Source organism: Falco biarmicus, chromosome 12 (assembly GCF_023638135.1).
Source record: "Falco biarmicus isolate bFalBia1 chromosome 12, bFalBia1.pri, whole genome shotgun sequence".
Classification (NCBI taxonomy): domain Eukaryota; kingdom Metazoa; phylum Chordata; class Aves; order Falconiformes; family Falconidae; genus Falco; species Falco biarmicus.
In genome coordinates this window covers 28,834,986-28,853,117 of record NC_079299.1, presented here as the reverse complement: position 1 = coordinate 28,853,117, position 18,132 = coordinate 28,834,986, and the positions used below count along the sequence as shown (strand labels likewise).

The following is an 18,132-nucleotide window of genomic DNA, read 5'->3' as shown; positions in this document are numbered from 1 at the left end:
TGAGTAGGCACCAGCCCAGTGTCTGACACACCTGTTGATGTGGGAATTCAGGGTCCAAGCCATGACCCTGCTTGACTGAGATCAGTGACTCGGCCTTGGGTTTCCACCTTTCCCAGGCAAATGCCCTGTTTTGAGGGAAGAGGGGATCCTTGCTTGCTCCACAGTTCCCAGCAGAACTAGTGTTGCATGCTCAGAAATCCTCCTAGCTGGAGTTCTTATTTTCCAGCTAATGCTATTTATATCAGCCTTTCCCTTCAGCTTTAACCGGGATGGGATCAAAGCTCTGGGAGCAGAGATCTGTCATTACACAGGCTATGAATTCTCTATTGCTACCTCAGGTTTTGATTCAATTTGGGGGTTGTGTGGAATTCATCTAAAGCCAAGTGGTTTTGGATGTCAAAACCATAAAACAATTTTCCTGTTTCATGTGACGCGGGTATATAATAATGTATTTGGCCTTGCCCTAGGTTACCTAACCATGGGCTGTGATTCACCTCAGAGGTTTAGCTGCCCTTTTACTGGACATGTGCTCAGTTTCAATTTTTGTAATGAAGACAGAGTCCAGCCAATGCTTCTGCCTTTCAGGTTCCACCGAGAGCAATTCCAGTAGCTCTGCTAGTTAATATTAAAATTCTACTTACTGCCAATACAACACTAATGATCTGTACTTCAAGGGCACCTTTGATGTGATGATCTCAAAGCAAATCAATTAAGGGTTATCCCACACCCATGCTATGGATGGAAACATTGAATGTATGGAGAAGCAAGTCCTAAAATCACTGGCAAACTGGATGTGAAAACTGAAATTTCTGTCCCTTTCTGTTCCTGTGAGAGGGTCAGCAATATCAATGTTTGTTTTCTTCCCTGTGCAGAAGACCAAAATTTTGCTATTGTGGATATGTTTACAGAACAGAATATATAAAAGAAAAAAATAATCCCAGAAAATGTCACAGCATTTAGTTGTGTATCAGATTCAAAATCGGGCCGAATGACGTGTTATCCCTCTGGTGGTGTGTGCCCTTGGTCCTCTGCAGCGCTGGACTCCGGGCTGTGCCGTAATGGATGGTGCCTGCTCCTGAGGTCCAACAGCGTGGCTGCCCTCAGGGGTGATGGAGGTGCAGAGTATCCAAACCATTACTGGTCTTAGGGCACCTTTGGCAAATGCTCTTCAATGCTGTAGTGAATCAGCGTCAAATATTTAATTTTAAATTTCCCATATAGAAGGGACCCCAAACAAACCTCTCCCGAAATTTGTCCCCCCAAAACAGTCAACTCCAGTTGCACTTTGCAAGTAGCAGGCTCCATGCGTTCTGTTCCAAATCTGACATAAATCAGAAGGTGTTTGCAGCACCTGGCTGGAATCAGCTTAAGGAAAGAGCTGTGTGTTGCTCCCTTTATTTTGGAAGTCTCAGTGTTTATCAGGCCATGTACAGCTGCTGTACGCCGGTCCCTCTCCAGGAACTGGAGTGTGACTGCACACACTAGCAAGCAGTGGTGGAAGTCCAGCCTGGAGGCACTGCCCTGTCCCAGGCCCTGTGCTGGTGGGATCTGGTCATTGAGAGGAGACAGGTTACAGTCAGCTTTGGTTCTGCACTCTCCACATTACAGTCATTTTTGGCTGAGGAGGCACAGAAACCATTTCTGATTAGGCTGAGTGCTCTTGTCCTCTTCTGCATCCCCGAATGTTTGCACGCACAGGGACAGACAGCTGGCCAAACAGGAAGGGTGAAAGCCAGTGCTATAACTGGTACCTTGTGTTTGGTAAGGTCAGTATCAGTTTTGGTGTGGTGTGTGTGAACTCTGCAGGATTAAGCGAGGAGAAGCTTTCCCTTTCACGTTATGCTTTGTCCTGAGCATTGGTGGTAGTGGGACTTGCACCCTGAAGCATATTTGGAAGCATTTAAACATGCAGCTGTGACAGCGGGAGGGGAAAATGGCTTCTTTTCAAATGCCCGAGGCAAGGATTACTTTTCTGCAAATTGCCATAGGATGTGATGGTTCTTTAAAGCTCACGCCTCCTTAAACACATGCGTATCTTTCTAAGGGATGAAGTTCCCTCCACATTGACAGTTAGCCTTCCTTGCAGTGCACATCATGGACTGGAAAGTCTAGGCAGTGTAATGGAAACAGTCCCTGAAGATGAAGAGATTCTCCAATTTGTCCTGTTGGGCAAACATCTGCATGGGAGCAGAGGCTCCTGCTTTAATCTTACCCTCTTGGTCTTGCGTTTCCGGGTTATCCTTTTATGTGAGTCATAGTTTTTATCTATACAAAGAGAAGCTTTAAACTGCCTCAAGTGAGGTATTTTTCCAGTACTTTAGCACTAATTAATCATTAAAGTGCCAAGATCAAAGGGTGGGGTATGTTCTTATGATCACGTTGTGGCCAGTTCCTTATAAATACTGGTATTTTGTGAGTTTCAAATCAAATCTCCCATGGAGAATGATTTGGCAACAAGATGATGGGCTGCTTTTCTTTGTGTCTTTCACAAGTAAAAGGAGCTTTAACTCCACGGGGAATGCGGTGTCAGTCCCACAAAAAAAAGGCCAGCTATTGCTTCAAATGCACTGGCACCCAAAGGTGCTGGTGATTTAGGCATGGATGTAAAAACCCAGCCCTGTGGAGTGAGAGGTAACAGTCCCTGTCTGGGAGATCTGGTGGCTCAGTCAGACAAGCAGCGAAAATGCTGGAGCCTAGAGCCTATTTCAAGGGTAACTAAAGGCAGTTAAGGGTGTAAACGTCACTGTAAGCCAGTAAGACTTACTACTTAAGTGCTTAAGTTACTTCTGAAAGTGAAGCTTTTATAATAATGCGGCTAGTTTTGAAAAAATGTAGCCTAAGGACACTACTTCAGTGAAGCATTAACCTCAGTCTTAAATGGCTGTGGCTGTTGTCTTCTCACCCGAAAGGCCAGCACTTGCATTTCATGATGCTTCCAACCATTGGCACCGCCAGGGTCCCGACAGCCTTCCTGTGGGCAGCCCTCTGCTGTATCCAGAAAATTCACTCCCCCGTGCTAGCGTGGTTAACTGGTATAAAATCTGCAGCGTCTAAATACTTGGGATCTGACGAAAGAGCTATTGTGCTTATGGCTTATTAAAAAACGAGTGTGAAGAGCACAAGGAGTGCAAAGCAGTCCTGCTGCTGCTGACCACCCGTGGGTGGGAACACAAGAGCCTGGCTGCTCTGGAGGAAAGGCGGGGGGTGTGTTGTTGATTTGTTTTTGTGGGGGGTGAGCAGACCATAGGGCTTCGTCTTCCGTGTCTCTCTCCTGTGTCTGGAGGAGGTGAGACGTGCACTGGGGAGCAGCAAGCCAGAGGTGAGGCTGGGACTGAAGGAGAGGCAGGGCAAGGCAAGTACAAGCTGGTAACACAAGTAACAAAGAATCTGTAAAATTAGTGGCTAATAATGATTGTCCTAGAAACAGATGGAATGGAGCAATAGTATTTCTGAAATGTGTTTGTTTTGTTTTGTTTTGTTTTTTCCCTGTAATATAGGATGTTTGAATTTCTTTTTTTTTTTTTTTTTTTTTTTCTTCGTTCTTTCTCTTGTGGGAGGCCTGGGACTTGACAGCATGGGCTCTTGTCCAGCATTTGTTCTGACCTAGATTTTGATCCCTGCTTTTTTCCCTTACCTTCTGCTTAGCTGGCTACTACCTCTTCAAGACACGCATATAATCTATAAAACATTTGTGCTTCCCATTAGTTTTACTTTCTATTTTCAGGAAATTCTGGAGACTGTAACAAAGAGATTTAAATTAGAATAACCGTAAATGCTTTAGGCTGCTAGGGCGATCTGAACACTTGTAATCAGCAAGGAAACTCAATAAGCCATTTAGTAAAGAGAAGTGAGACTATTAAACAAAACAGTGGAAGGTGCTGTAGATTAATCAGCGTTTGCCTTCTCTCAGTGGACAGCAGCAATTCACAATACCTTCTCTGACAGCACTGGAGAGCTGGTGCACCTGAACGAAACCCTTGAAAGCAAGTAATTACTATTGCAGGACAGCCTCAAGCCTTGAGCATGGTTTGAGATCTTTTGCACTGGGTGATGTGTGCATGTATATAAAAGACAGTCCCTATCCTGAAGCCTTTGCAGTGGAAAAATACACAAAGCAGACAGGAGATGAGGGGATGATGTGGTTTATGGTCCCTGTTTTCCAGTTGGTGATTGGAAGCAACAGGGAGATTCTCGCTGACATCCCTTGGGAATCTGGCCTCCTTCTTCTTGATCTCTTTTAGCCGTCCTGTCCCCGGTGGTTCGGCACTCTGCCACTTGAACTGAGGAGTAGCTGTTTCTGTAAATACAAAGATACGGAGAACCAAACCCTGTAGTTTGCATGAGGACAAACAATTGAGCCTGAGCCTTGGACTGAATGAGAATTTAGGTTTAAAATCATCAGTTGATTTAGTTAAATGAGTTTAAAGAGTACAATGTGATGTTAAGCTGCATTTATTTTATTGTTGCCTCCTATTTGACACGGCTCAGTTTGGAAACTTGTGGGAGGACATGGATATTTGGCATGAAGCAGAGGCTGCACAGGGTGCCTGCATCTGCAACAGCCCTGCTCAGTTCACAAAGGCAAAAAGCAGCTGAGGGTGGGTGTCATTTCTCCGACATATCCCACCGTACTGGTTGGGAGATGTGATGTTCACCTGGAAATTTCAAACTGATGGTTGAGCTGATGCTGTTGAAGTCAGAACCAGCTGTTGCTAAGAGGGGGGTGTGTGTGTATCTTCATGAAGGTGTTTTTCCTTCAGTGTTGAATCTACAACCCCCCCATCAAACCCAAATCTGACTCAATACGCAGGGATCAGTGCTGCCTGAAGGCCCTGGAGGCTCTGGCTTGTGCTGGTTCAGGTTTCACATGCCTATTGGAAAGATTTACCCAGAAGAAACTCATTGTGCCATCTTGTTCTGTAGCAGCAGTTCTGACTGTGATCTGTGTGCTGTTGTAAAGTGCATTTTACATGAAAGACTATTATTCTTAAGCACAGATGTGTGCAGGGCTTTGTCACCAGCTAGTGGCAGCAGATCAAAAAGGCAAAAAAGGAACAAACCTGCCACCCTGAGAGCACCAGTAGCGGTAAGTGATGCAGCCCTGCCAGCCTGGGTCATTGGAGGAGCAAAGGCTGGTGGGATCCTCTGCAAAGTAAAACACGGAGGTTCTTGATAATAACCTGCACAGTCTATTGATGGGTTAAAAAATATTCAGTAGGAAGAGTGCTTATCTGGCGGGGAGCTAGAAACACTGTTTCTTGCAGGTGAAGGCAGACCAAGCTATTCCCTGCTGAAGCTCATAACCCCTTGGTTGTCACATCTGTGTGCTGCATGGAGCATGGACTTTCCCAGCAAGGAGGCAAAGGGCCAGAGAGACCTGAGCTTTTCCAAAGCACATTGCTCTGGCCTGCTGTCTTGCCTGGCCCTTCTGCTGCTAAGCAAGTTCATTCCAGCATGTGTTGGTGAGGATTTCTAACTGTGCGCACCCCGCTGGTGGCATGGCTGGCGCAGCCCGGGGCCAAGCATCTGCCAAAACCGGGACCCGATGCGCGTGCTGAGGAGCAGCGAAGCGTAGCACCACGATTCAGGCAGCCCTCGGCAGCAAGCGCTTCCATTTGGGTGTTCTTCCCCTCCAAAAATTCAAGTCAGTGACCAACAAGCCTCGCGTGCGTGTGTGCACACGCGCAGGCACCACGTGCTGCGATTCCTCCTTGTTAACGCAGGAGAAGGCGCAGGTAAGCGTGCAGTCCCACCGGCCCCTCTCCTTTAGGTGTGCTGCACCACCCAGTGTAATTCACACACTAATCCTGTTTGATGATCCAGAAAGAATGTTTCAAGAATGTTTCATCCCTCAGTAATTTTGTTAACCTCTCCTGGCAACAAAAAAAGGGGAGGTAATGAAGTGGTATTTTCAAAGAACATAAAAACCTAGACAGCCCTTCTTTTTTTTGAGAAGGGTTAGTAGGCGTATGGAGGACTTCTCCACATGGCTCTGCACTTCATCTGCAACTTGAAAAAAAAAAAAAACAACCTCGTGGGATACTAATTCAGTCCTTGGTTTCTTTTGTGTATCAGATGCTGCCAACTGTGCCTTAAATTTGGGCCAGATGCATGATGGTTTTATGATGTGATACTGTTAGGAAGTCTGGGTTGAATATAACGGAGGCTGTGCTAATGGGGCTGCTCCTTTAGAGCAACGGTACAACACTGGCTTGGGACGCTTCAGCTAGTTACTCTGTGCCTCTGTGGGAATACCTCTGCAGCAGAAATTAACGGTTGGGTTTACCAGGGTGGATAAGATTACTGAGGCTGATTGGGTCTGTTAGTGTGCTGAGAGAAGCAAAATACTTTCTGATGCATGGGGGCTTGGGGGAGAGCTTCCGTGTCACCCTTAGGTGAGGAAAAAATGTCAGTTTTTGTTCAGGTTTGTTGCTGAATTATTTGTGTGCGGCTGCAGGCCCTGCTCTCGTACGTTGCCAGGGCAGGCCCTGCTCTCGTACGTTGCCAGGGCAGGCCCTCTCCTTGCCTAAAATGGCCAAAATAGGGAAAGAGGGTTTACGCTCATCTCGGAGCAAAGGGGTCCCGTTACCCATCACAGCAAAGATGTGGCACAACTGGGCTCGGAAGCGGCTCGGCTCACAAGCCCAGTTCAGTGCATGGGACTAGCCTGCAGCTGGAGCCTAATCACAAGACTGTCCTGTTCCTTTCTGATCGCGTCATGTCCTAAAAGCTTTGTGGAGGATCAACCAAATCTCCTGTGTTTTCATTTACTAAGCTCAGTCAAGTGATACAAAAACCAGAACGCTTTTTCTGCCAATCTGAATTTGCAGTGATTAAATTGTGCTGTTGTGGGGGGGTTAATTTTCATGGACAGATATTATCAGTTAATATGCTTAGCAATCTTAAGGAAATATTTGGTAGTTGTTACAGCTACTTAGCTAACAGAAATTGTCATAATTCCTTTGAATTTGGGCTCTGTAACTCAGTGTCATCTACTCTTTCTGTTCGCCTTCCTAATAATGTGATTGCTGTCTTCACATTGTGGTGACACTTTCTCTTCTTTACGTAGCGTTTATTTCCCAGCAACAGCCCAAACAGCTTTGATGTCACCTGGTCTTAAACCTGCCTGCTGATGAGAGATGGAGGAGTGATTGATACGGATTATCACAAACATGGGCCAGGCATGACCACAGGACCCCTGTGCATGTGTATATATTTTTTTTTTTAAAATAATTTTCTTATGCAGGTAGTTCCTCACACTATAAAACTTCCTCTGGTGTTGAAATGCTGATTTTTCTTTGTGGGAGTTTGGGGCGATAGGTGAGCGTGGCTAACTCAATACTGGCCTCTGGAACTATGTGTGCTTGCCCAGGGCCCGTCCACCTCCTGATAAACCCGCAGCAGCTGTTTTTACAGGGGGAACAGCCAGGAGGCATGGGGTGGTTGTTTTAAATGCAAATTATTGGGCTTTATACAGGACTAAATGGCTGAATTCTGTGGCTAGCGTCATGCAGGATGGCAAATTATGATGTTAACAGTTGGACGTACTGAGGGCAAACCATTCTAGTGGAACACAAGGCTTGCCCGTTTTTTCTGTGCTTCTGATAAATACGAATAACTTGAAAAGTTCTCTATGCAAGAAAGAAGCACAGCAGTTACTAAAAATTAAGGGAAATACAGTCACACATCTTCAAATAGTAGCATAAACCCAGTAACTTATGACTCAGGACTGAATCCAATCTCCAAGTGCGTTACAAGAACTCTTTATAAGGCAATTACATTTCTGGCTAAGATTCCTCTAGTCAAAAAGTATTTTTACAGCAGAAACATTTTAAAATATTACAAATATTACAATTTATCCTCTATTCTTTATTTGTCTTGAGGGTCTGTTAGCTGAGCAGCCACAGTGCTGATGGACTCAGATTTATGCACACACACACAGAGATGGCATCTTGGGGTGTCAGCCATCGTGTTAGTGTTGCGCAGGTGGGAGCAGGAGAGCCGACTGTCCACATCTCCTTTCTTCTTTGTCCTTCCCATTTGCTTCGTCCTCAAACCGCTGTTCAACGAAGCCGTCAGTGACAGGAGTGGAGGTAGCACCTCTCTGTGAGTCTGTCACCAGCCTTTTCATTTCTCTTCCAGCCCAGCTGTGTGAAGCTCATCACATGAGTGGGAGCCTTTTCCCTCCACGATGGTGGTGCAGTTCTTTCTCAGCTTTGCTGGCTCCACCTCGCAGCTGCTTCTTGGTGCATGGCTGTACTAAGCTGCACACCACCGTAACAAGAGAGGCAGGGATGGGAATATTACTTGTTTTATAGACAAGGCACTACGATCCTCTAGGCACAGACCCATGTTTCCCAACAAACAGTCAAAATCATCTTTCACCCATTGTAGCAACCCAAATGCCTTCCTGCCTCCCTGTATTGCGCAAGCAGCGCAAGTTTGCCGCCTTCTGTCCTCAGATATGCCCCTGGCTTGCTGGTTCAGCTGAAGGGTCTCGCGGCTGAGTTGAGCCATTTTCCCCCTTTCTTGGCTTGCCCCACTGCTATGGTCCCAGGGGGACCAGAGCTGCCACACACTCCCCTCTGAGCGTGCCTCCGCTGCTGAAGGCACAGGCTGAGGGCACAGCTGGAACGGGGATGCTTCCTCACTAGAGCATTAAACCCTCCTCGGTGGTGATGCTGTGCCAGTAATAAAACCTAGTCCAAGGCAAGTCATACTAGGAAAAGCGTGCTTTTCCTGGATATCTGTGCCTGTGCTGGAAGAACGGTACCAGAAGCTATGGCAGCCAAAGCCATTCCTCTTCTGGTTTTTGTTTTTCAGTCTGCTTAGTCAATAAATGCTGTGATAAACTTGGCGAAGTTGCTCCACGATGCTGGGCTGTGCTGCGCGAAGCTGATGTTCCGCCACAGGAGCCGGCAGTGCTGGGGAGCCCGGCGGCAGCAGAGCTGCTCTCCAGAGGTGTCGGCTTTGGTCAGGTTGAGGTGAGAGCGGGTTTCACGGGATGGGGCTGCGGAGTGCGCTGTCACTGTACCAGCAGGGTCTTGCCTGAAGCCCTGCCCTCACAAATATTTATGCTGTAGCATACATGAGATACTCCATGGCTGCTTTCCAGAGCGTGGGATAGGAAGACATGGAGAGGGTGTATTATCATTTCCCTGACCATTGCAGGTGCAAAGAATTTGGTAACAGTATTTGCTCTGCAGCCAAATTGCTCTCAGACTCCCTCCTATGTTTATTCAGTTGAAGAGAATTACCCAGTTTTTCTGCTGTGCAACAATCAGGGTAAGAATTCCCAGACAGCGTATTTTTCTTTCTTTTATTTTATTCCCTTTTGAAACATGTGTCTAGACAAGTGACAGGCAAACCTCAAATTGTTTGGTTGCATATTTGAAAGGTACCTGAATGTTTTCTCCCTCAGTCCATCCCCCTGAATGCATTCAACCTGCCGCAGTTCCTGGTAATTGGGCTGAGTGCCTCAAGAGAGCAACTTGTCTTGTGAGCTTTTCATCTCCTCCTGGTGTTAAGGAGTTCAAAGACCTCTCAACTATAGAGCTTTGCAAATACTTTGCTCTTTGGATTTCTGACTCTGTCTCAAACTGAGAAGCAGAAGGAAACATGATGGGATGGGGGGGAGGGAATTTTATTTATATATGTATGTATGTGTGTATATATATACACATACACACACCCTGCAACCCTCCAAACTTTAATATAACAGAGAAGTGTTCTTTATTCAAATTAAAAATGCAAAGAAGCTGCTTATAAGTAGTTTGAGAAAAGGAGAAGTATTTGAATCCATTTTTAAGCTCATTTAGACCAGGATCTCACAGCCAGCAGCGCGCTGCCCTGATGGCTGCGGCGTGTAGCACTGCAGCAGTTAGGCAGCCCTGTGAAATGGGCCACACCGGGCATCTGACTGGTACAGACCTTGGTCACACTGTTAGCATGCTGGGCTGGACGAATGCAGTTAGTCAAATCCACTTGATTTCAGTGGGCTTTCACACGGATGAAAAAGTCTACTGCAATGCCGATGGCAACCTTTTCAGTACTTGGATCAGTAAGTATTTTCCTGCTCTAAAATAATTACAGAGTCAGGGCTACGTACTGGAAGTGGTTAAAAAATAATTAGGGTAAGTGAAGGCAATGAAGAAGCCTCTTACATTATCTGTCTGTCCATTTTATTATGTATTTGTCCAGCCAGCGATGCAGATGGTCCTACCCTCTGAGTAACAAATGACCAAGTGTTTATGGTAAAATTTGTCCCATTTATACTATGTCACAATTTTTTAAAAGATTCTGGATTTGGGCTTTACTTTGTCATCTCAGGAACATGCGTCACCTCAGGTGGGTCACTTCTCTCAGGTTTTGGGCAACTCCAGTTGCAGTAGTTCTGACATGGGGGTAGGGAGGGAGTGGGCGCAATCTGGTTCGAAACGCAGAGCTTTGGTGTGGCTCCAGTCTTTCCACCACCCCACTGACTTGGTGCTGACACACAGTAAATACCTGAGATGAGCCAAAGCGCCTAACTTAGTGTGGGAGTGGAGGTTCAATGCAATAAATTAGGTAGGAATAGTGAAAACCACTGGTTTCTGCTATCCAGCAGTTCATTTTTGTTCTTATTTTTCACTTAGCAATCTATAAAAAAATTATTGCAAAACTCGACTCTTCTCTCCAGTGTCAATAACATCCCCTGTGCCAGGTGGTGTAATAATTCAAAATAGGGCAGCCCTCGGCGAGAGTTAGATTGGGTTAGGAAGCAAACTCCAAAACTCCAACTCCACTGCAGCTGGTTCCTTGCTGCTAAAGGCTCTGTAAGCAGAAACCCAATATTGCAGCTCTACAGTACCACTGGAAGATTGTAATTTCCATTCCGTTCGAATTTTAACATGAAAAAAAGTCTTTCTTTGGCTTGATAAATTCCACACGTCCTTCCCACCTGTTTCCATTTTAATTCAAAAATAGAAACACACTAGTTCATATCTTATTTCCAAGTTGGCAGAAGTCCCTAGGTTGGTTGGTAGTGCTATAACTTATCAGAGTATTTTGCTACTTTTTCTTTCCTCCCCTAATGTGTGGAAACTGAGAGCTGGTTCTTTGGTTGGTGTCAACTGGCGAAGTCCTGGCTTTTCTGGAGAAGACAGCCCAGAGCCGTAGCTAATGCAAATCGCCACGAAGTCAGGTAATGTTACTAAGAAAATATTCTGTAATAGGCTGTGCACGCAGAGTTGCTTGGGGAGGAAGAAGAGTTTGGTGTACTTTAATCACAGGGTGACTCTGAGGCACAGCTGTGTTGTAGCCATGAAAAGAGAAATAAATGCAGCTAAGGGGAGAGAGGAGCCAGTGACAGTGCAGCAGGCACATGCGAGAGCTCAGCTTGAATGGAGCGCACTTTTTTTCTTCACCAAGAAACAGGAAAGATGAGCTGAAGCAGGAGCAGTAGCAGAAGTGTGTGGATGAGATGGATGGCAAGGACAGGCGGGCCTGTCTTGGGAGAGGAGACTTGGAGGGAAGAGTTGAGAAAAGCAATGGCCGAGATTTCTGCCTATAAATAGGTCATAGCTGAAAATTAACAAAGGTGAAGAACCCTTTAAGCCAAGGGGTGCAGTGGTATGAGGACGGTGATATAAACTGCCATGGCTGGACTCAGAGAAAGGTTCCTGACTACGGCTGGGAGCCAGCACAAACACTCTGCTGCTGTGAATCTTTTCTTGCTCACGCTGCAAGGCCCAGCAGGAATCATGCCTGCATGCTCTTAGCAGATGTCTCTTGGTTCGGAAAAGGATGTCAGAAAAACTGTTTATCAGGAGAAAAAAAAGGCTTATATAAAAATCACGTTTCTGCCTAAGAAATGAATGCTTAGACCAAAACAATGCAGGTAGTCACAAAGAAGTGAAATGCTTTTGGGGAAATCAAGAGGGGAGAAGTTGCTATGTGTATTGGTTTACATCCCATTTGAATGTCCAGTTCAGTGCAGAGGTCTGCTCAGAAAGGGTATTCCTTGGAGAAGCAAAGGCGTGGGTGACACAAACATGCCTGGTGCTGTGACACTCTTCCTTGTGTGCAAACAGAGCTGCGTGCTCCCCCAGACGTGTTCCTGCCCGTGTCTGATGGGTGGGAGCAGGTGGGAGCCGAAGGTCTCCCGAGGAGAGAGGAGAAGGGTAGATATGTGCCCCGGCGTGTGGGGAGGTACCTGCGCAATGCCTGGCCTCGAAACCGCACGTAGCTTTCTCTTACCAAGGAGCAGGCAGATGTATCGTGCAGCTGACAGCAACAGCCCCCCCACGTACCTGCTCGTGTTCGAGGGTTACCGACCCCAGGGGAACCACTGTGCTGTCCCTGCTTGAGGGGCTGCTTTCTATACAGCTTGTCAACATGGAGGAAGTTTTCTTTTTTTAAACTGTGGGTAATGTTAAGAATAAAAAGACTTTAGTGAATAATTCTAAATAAGGAGCAAGCATTTAAACAAAGAGCCACTGTGGAATTTACAAACGCATGAATTAGCCCATTGTAAAATGGACAGCACTTTGCTCAAGGGTGCAGCGGCTACTTCCAGCCTTTCAAACTTCCACCAAGGTTTAGAGGCTAAGTGTGAAAGAAGATAAAGAAGAGAGATGTTAATCGCTGATGGGATTTCACCTCTCCTGAGACTGTCGATAGGACGTAAGCATGAGTCCATCTTCAGTACACCTGGATTGGCTTCAGTCCTCCTGCAGCTGATGAAGGACATACAGAGCAGCAGAACAGATCTGCTGGGAAAATTTAGCTGGTCAGCCTGAAAGTCCCTCGCATCTCCGTGTCCCCCCTCCCATCCAGTCAGCACGTTAGACCTCCCTTTTTTTGCAACTGTGCACAAAAATAATGGGTCCAAGCATAGCAGTACGCTGGTGTTACATAGAGTGACTAGGTTGTGCAATTTCTATTGCCGTACAGGAACACTGCTTGCTTTTATGCTTTAAAGTCAATGAGAAGAAAAGTAGAAAAAAAATTGTCCTGCCTTTGCTCTTTGGCAGAAGAGCAATAATTTCAGTGCACCCTGCCCCCCCCCCCCCCCCATGTGCTTTGCTGTGTTACAGGCAGTGGTGTTGCTTGCAATGAAATGCCACAGCTGTGAACTTTGCTTCGTGTTAGGCAGGAATGAAATGTTCTCTCCTTCACTTCTGTTCGCAACACAGGCGACATGATTCTCTATTACATTACCTGAGTGATCAACATCCAAATTATTCGTCCAGACAGAGTGTAGCAGGGCAAAAAAACCCACCCAAGAAGTCTGTGGTGTAACTTCAAATACATATATATTTCCGTGCTTGCAACTCTCCTGTGTAGGTGTCTAGCAATTCCCGCTGATTATCTAACCATGTGTTTTATTTTTCTCTTTTTTTAAAAAAATAATAAATGATTCAACACATTTTTTTTGTGGCATGTTAGATTGGCTAAAATAACACGTGGCCGTATCCTGCTCTGATTGAATTTAATGCTACCATTCCTACTGACTAAACCGATTCAGCATTAGGCCTTCAGTGTAGAAAAGTCCACACTACGTGTAGAAGTAGCCAGGGCTGTAAATACAGTCCCTGTAGCTTGGGGACATACTGAGCTCGTTTGGTACAGAAATAGTATTATTTCATAATCTGGATACAGATTGTCCAATCCTGCCCAGTACAGGCAAAGCTCCCACTGAATTAAGAAGAGAAAAAAAACAGGTTGAAAATTTGCGATTGCAATTGAGGTCACTATAGCACAATCGGTGCGGTTCTGAAACGTGCAGATGTTGCAGTTTTTCACTGGAAAAAGTCATGGCCCAAACATGCTGCTCAGCTCGGAATGTTCACAGCAAGAATTGTACAATTCATGCAGTAAGGGCTGGCTCCCCTTCCAGTTATGCTCTCTGTAAGTGCCTGGCTCTCATGCCTGTGATAGTTTTCTGCAGTGGATTACCTGTATGTCCAGCAAACAGGTTTTCCAGGTGCAAAGTGGTGCACGGAACAACGCCCAGAGGGGTAACGCTCAGAAACTCATGATAACTTCATGCGGTAGGTCCTGCACCACAACAGAGCCAGGGCAGACCTGAGTCACAGTCCTCAGGGATGCCTCACAAACGCATGGCTTTCTAGGATGAGGCACAAGTTAAGTCTCAGGTTAAATTTATCACAGGTTTGGCCCTTCCTCCTAAACCACTCGGACAGCTGACTGACGGGGGAGTGAGAACGATCCGGGACAACAGAGGAGTGGCAGGATTTTGTGAAACGAGGAAATGGCTTGTGGATGCAAACTGCCCGGTGGGGTTTCACACTGCCGTGATGTTAATCCTCCAGGAGAACTGGATCTATACTGAGGCAAGGTAAAGAGAAAAATTTCTTCAGCTGGCATGTGCAAGCAGGGCGATTTCAGATGAACTTGCTCCTCGGTGTAGCTGAGAATTCCCCAAGAGGAGGGCAGCTGAGAGCAGCAATAGGTATTGCTCTGGGACATCAAGGCCGCCGTTTAGGATGCTGTGGTCTCTTGCAATAGAGATACTGCAATAATGCCCTCACTAAGGACACATTTTGTGTTTTTGGCTGATACACTACAGGAATTCAGTGCAGAAGGTGTGCAGCTCACCTATAAACACAAGTGATTCTGTATTTGGCAAAAAAAAAAGGCATTGTAGTTGAGTCTTTCCTTCCAGCTGGAGGTCCCTTCGTCTGATGGTCTGCACTGTTTATGGAGAAACCGTGATCATCAGGGTCAGATGATCTGACAGTTATTAAAAACAACAGGCCAACGAATGACATCTACCTGGCCATGGAATGAAATACTTGACACACCAGATGGGCCGCCTTATCACCAGTTTCTCCAGCTTACCCACTCAATATTGATAACATGCTCAGAGGAGTTAGGAGAGTCATGCCAATAATCACAAATGCCTAAAGACTATCTGCAACAGGGCTTCATGATAAGAGATGAGAAAGTAAAGTTCTTTTCCAAAGTTAGAAGATGTTAAAAGCTGTCTTTTTGGAAGATGGGGATAAAGCTCTGTTCGCTATTGTGGGAGGTTACTGGCGAGTCCCCTCAAGGCTTTGGCTAGGATGTCTGCCACACATCTTTCTGCAAGAGAGAGGTTTTTCTGCATTACTTAGAACTGAGGTCGTTGAGATACTAATTTGATAGTGTTCAGACATATTCATAAGTAGTCTGGTAAAAAGGATGAATAGTGAGATGAGAAATTTTGCAGATGATGCAAATTATTCAGCATTGTAAAACTAAATCTGGCCACAAAGCGCTGCTGAAAGAGTTCACGATCCTGAGTGGCTGGGCAATAAAATGACTGAGGTAGTGCAGTGTCAACAAAAGCAGAGCACATGCAGAAAACTCACCCCAACTATACTTCAGCGTAGACAAGCCCTAAATGTAACATTTAGCAAAGAGAGCTTGGAGGCCTCTGCAAATACCGTTTCAAGTTCGTCAGAAGAGGCAGCTATGACGTTAAGAATGAACTGGCAAAGAGGCAGGGCCAAGTCAGAAAACATTATAGCACTCCTCGATGAAACTCTGCCTCCATGGCAGTGTGTTTGCCAGCCATCTAACTCCACAAGGGTTGAGCTGAACTAGGAAGCATAGGAAGGAAAATGTTCAGGATGAGGAGAGCTGGGCAACAGCTTCCATGAAGGTGGAAAAATAAGCAGATGATGAGTCTTCAGAGTGGAAAGGGATGACAGAAGCAGGAGGCACGGTAACGGTCTGTCAGATCATGACTGACATAGAAAAAAGCAAATAGGAACTGGATGTTTGCTGCTTCTCCCAAGAATTAGAGGGGACCTGGTGATGCTGTCACACAAGAAGGTTTAAACCAACAGAAGGAAGTACTTTTTCATACAAAGCATAATTAAATTGTGGAACTCGTTGCCACAGGATGTTGCAGAGGCCAAAAGTTATAAATGGCTTGAGAAAGGGATCAAAAACATTTGAGGAGGCTAGATCCATGGGTGGCTGTTAAAACACACTGGTCTGGAGGCAGCCTCTGCTTTGGGAAGTCCATAAACCACGGATTGCCTGAAGCGAGGAGGGTACAGCAGGGGAGGGATTGCACCGAACCTCCTCCTTGAGGTTTTTCCGCCTGCATCTCCTCCTGGCTATACTGGGAGATGGGATACTGGCCCATATGGCCTTTTGCTGTGACACTGGTCAGGTCCCAGCTCTGCTGGGTCTGCTTGAGGCATGCCTCTGCTTACTCCCTTTTAATAATAATAAAAAACCCCAAACCCACAAATGCAGAACAACAAAAAAGCACAACCGAAAACAGAAGAGGGGGAAGAAACAACCCCAGCCCTCCACACACAGTTAGTAGGCAGCCTGGTAGTTGTTTTATTTTCTTTAGAGTGGACTTTGTGTTGCAAGTGGCAGGAAGCCATGAACCACAAAAATAAAATAATTCTAACCCTAGTGCTAAGTAAGGAAAACAAAGATGGCTCAGCAATTAGCAGCATTATATATGTTAGTACTAAGTAACAACAGATGTCAGGACTTGAGCCCTTTGCATTCCGTGCAATCCTTCGGAAACCAAAGCCTTTTGACGTTGCTATACATTATTGCAGTTATTTTGGGTCTGAGAGAACAGCAAAGGCTCTCTGAATGTTGGAATATGTAGGCTGTAGGACTGGCTGGGTCTTACCTGTGTCTACCTCGCTGTCCTGCATACTTCTGCTGACTTAACAGGCTAGCGTGTGCTGTAAAAGGCTGCTCTGTAAAGACATGCGCTGGCCATGAGTCATTAGCAAGCATGCGAAGCTAATTGGCAAAATACTCATAAAAGATTTTGAAGGTGGGTTAATTACAATTCATTACACTGTAAACTGTCCCCAGGCTATTGTTAAAAAATGCAGGAGTTTCAAGGTCCAGTATTTTATGATTCATTTTGCCATGCAGTGAAAAACAGACTCTATATCAAACTACATTCATTATAGTTAAGACCACAAAATCTTTATTGGTTTTCCCAACATTCCCTCCTTGTTATATGAATTCATATGGACTGCACATTTCTAACAATTGGCAAGAAGGCATGAAATAAAATTTATGATATTTTCTTACCTTCTACTCGGTGCAGCTTTAAAAACTGCCCTTTCTAGTTGCTTTACCTCCTCCCACCTTAATTCGCTTGAGCTGATAGGATGGGAAATTGAAAATAAACAGAGAAAAGAACGGGAACAACTTCACCACGTTTAAGATTTGGTCGTCCGATGAATCTGGCTGCTGCATGTGTGTGCAGGAACCTTAGCTTCAAAAGGATACTGGTAACAAAACAGTAATAAAGAAGAATTTCCCCTTGTAGTAATATAGATAATTTTTTTTAAATTCAGAGTAGACACATTTTTACCAATTAATTGTACTTCCAGATGGAGGCTCTTGTAGCTAAGGTCAGGACTCACCTTCAGAGATCTGCTCAGACAAATCTTGCAGGCTCGTGTATCACTTTACTCATGTGAGTGATACTACCCACATGCTTTGCCAGACGGGGACCTTTGTCTACTCGTAGCCAAATTCTCCAGCTTATAAAAGAAGATAACAGAGCCTCTGACTGTCTGCCTACACCAGGGATGTCAAATACTTACAGTTTCTTGTGAAAGGTCTGTGGGAGGGAGGCATTACAAGCGAGTAGCTTGGTATAATTTTCAATAATGCTGTGTTGAGAAAAAGTTAACAGAGGAGCCAGCTGTGACCTTTGTGGGAGCAGAGCCAAGCACTGCTCATCAGTGCTACCTCTGTACCCTTCGCCGGGGTCTCCTTATCTCCTTGTGCTGGCTGGCACTTGGGCTCTCCTTTGAGGCGTCAATGGTGCCATTCTGCCGTGCTTTTTCTCCACCCCGACGCGCTGGGCTCCGTTCACTTCTGCCAATGCAGCAGGCTGCCTGCTGCGCTGGCCCAGCCTCTGCGGACTGCACCGAGTCCTACTCTGCAGGTTCACCCCTATCTCTACGAGCCTTGTTGCTGCTGGCATTTCCAGTTCAGCCGAGCTAACTTGGGGGTTAAACGAGTTCTGATAGGCTCTAAGCATATCGCTATTACTGTTATCAATACGGGGCAGTGAGCTGCCATGCTCTGCTGGAAGTCCGAGCTCAACGCAGTGTCCAGCCCTGCTTGGCTTTGGGGCACTGC

General features: G+C 45.8%; 1 protein-coding gene and 1 long non-coding RNA gene across 3 annotated transcripts in view; one reads left to right on the top strand and one right to left on the bottom strand.

The window, feature by feature from the left end:
• Positions 1 to 18,132, top strand: part of BMP2 (bone morphogenetic protein 2) — an 85,936-nt gene that overhangs the window by 47,873 nt on the left and 19,931 nt on the right. The window lies entirely within an intron of this gene.
• Positions 7,731 to 18,132, bottom strand: part of LOC130157343 (uncharacterized) — a 365,996-nt gene continuing 355,594 nt past the window's right edge. The window contains exon 15 of the long non-coding RNA XR_008824814.1: positions 7,731 to 17,139. This is a non-coding gene — a long non-coding RNA (uncharacterized LOC130157343). The remainder of the gene's footprint in view (positions 17,140 to 18,132) is intronic.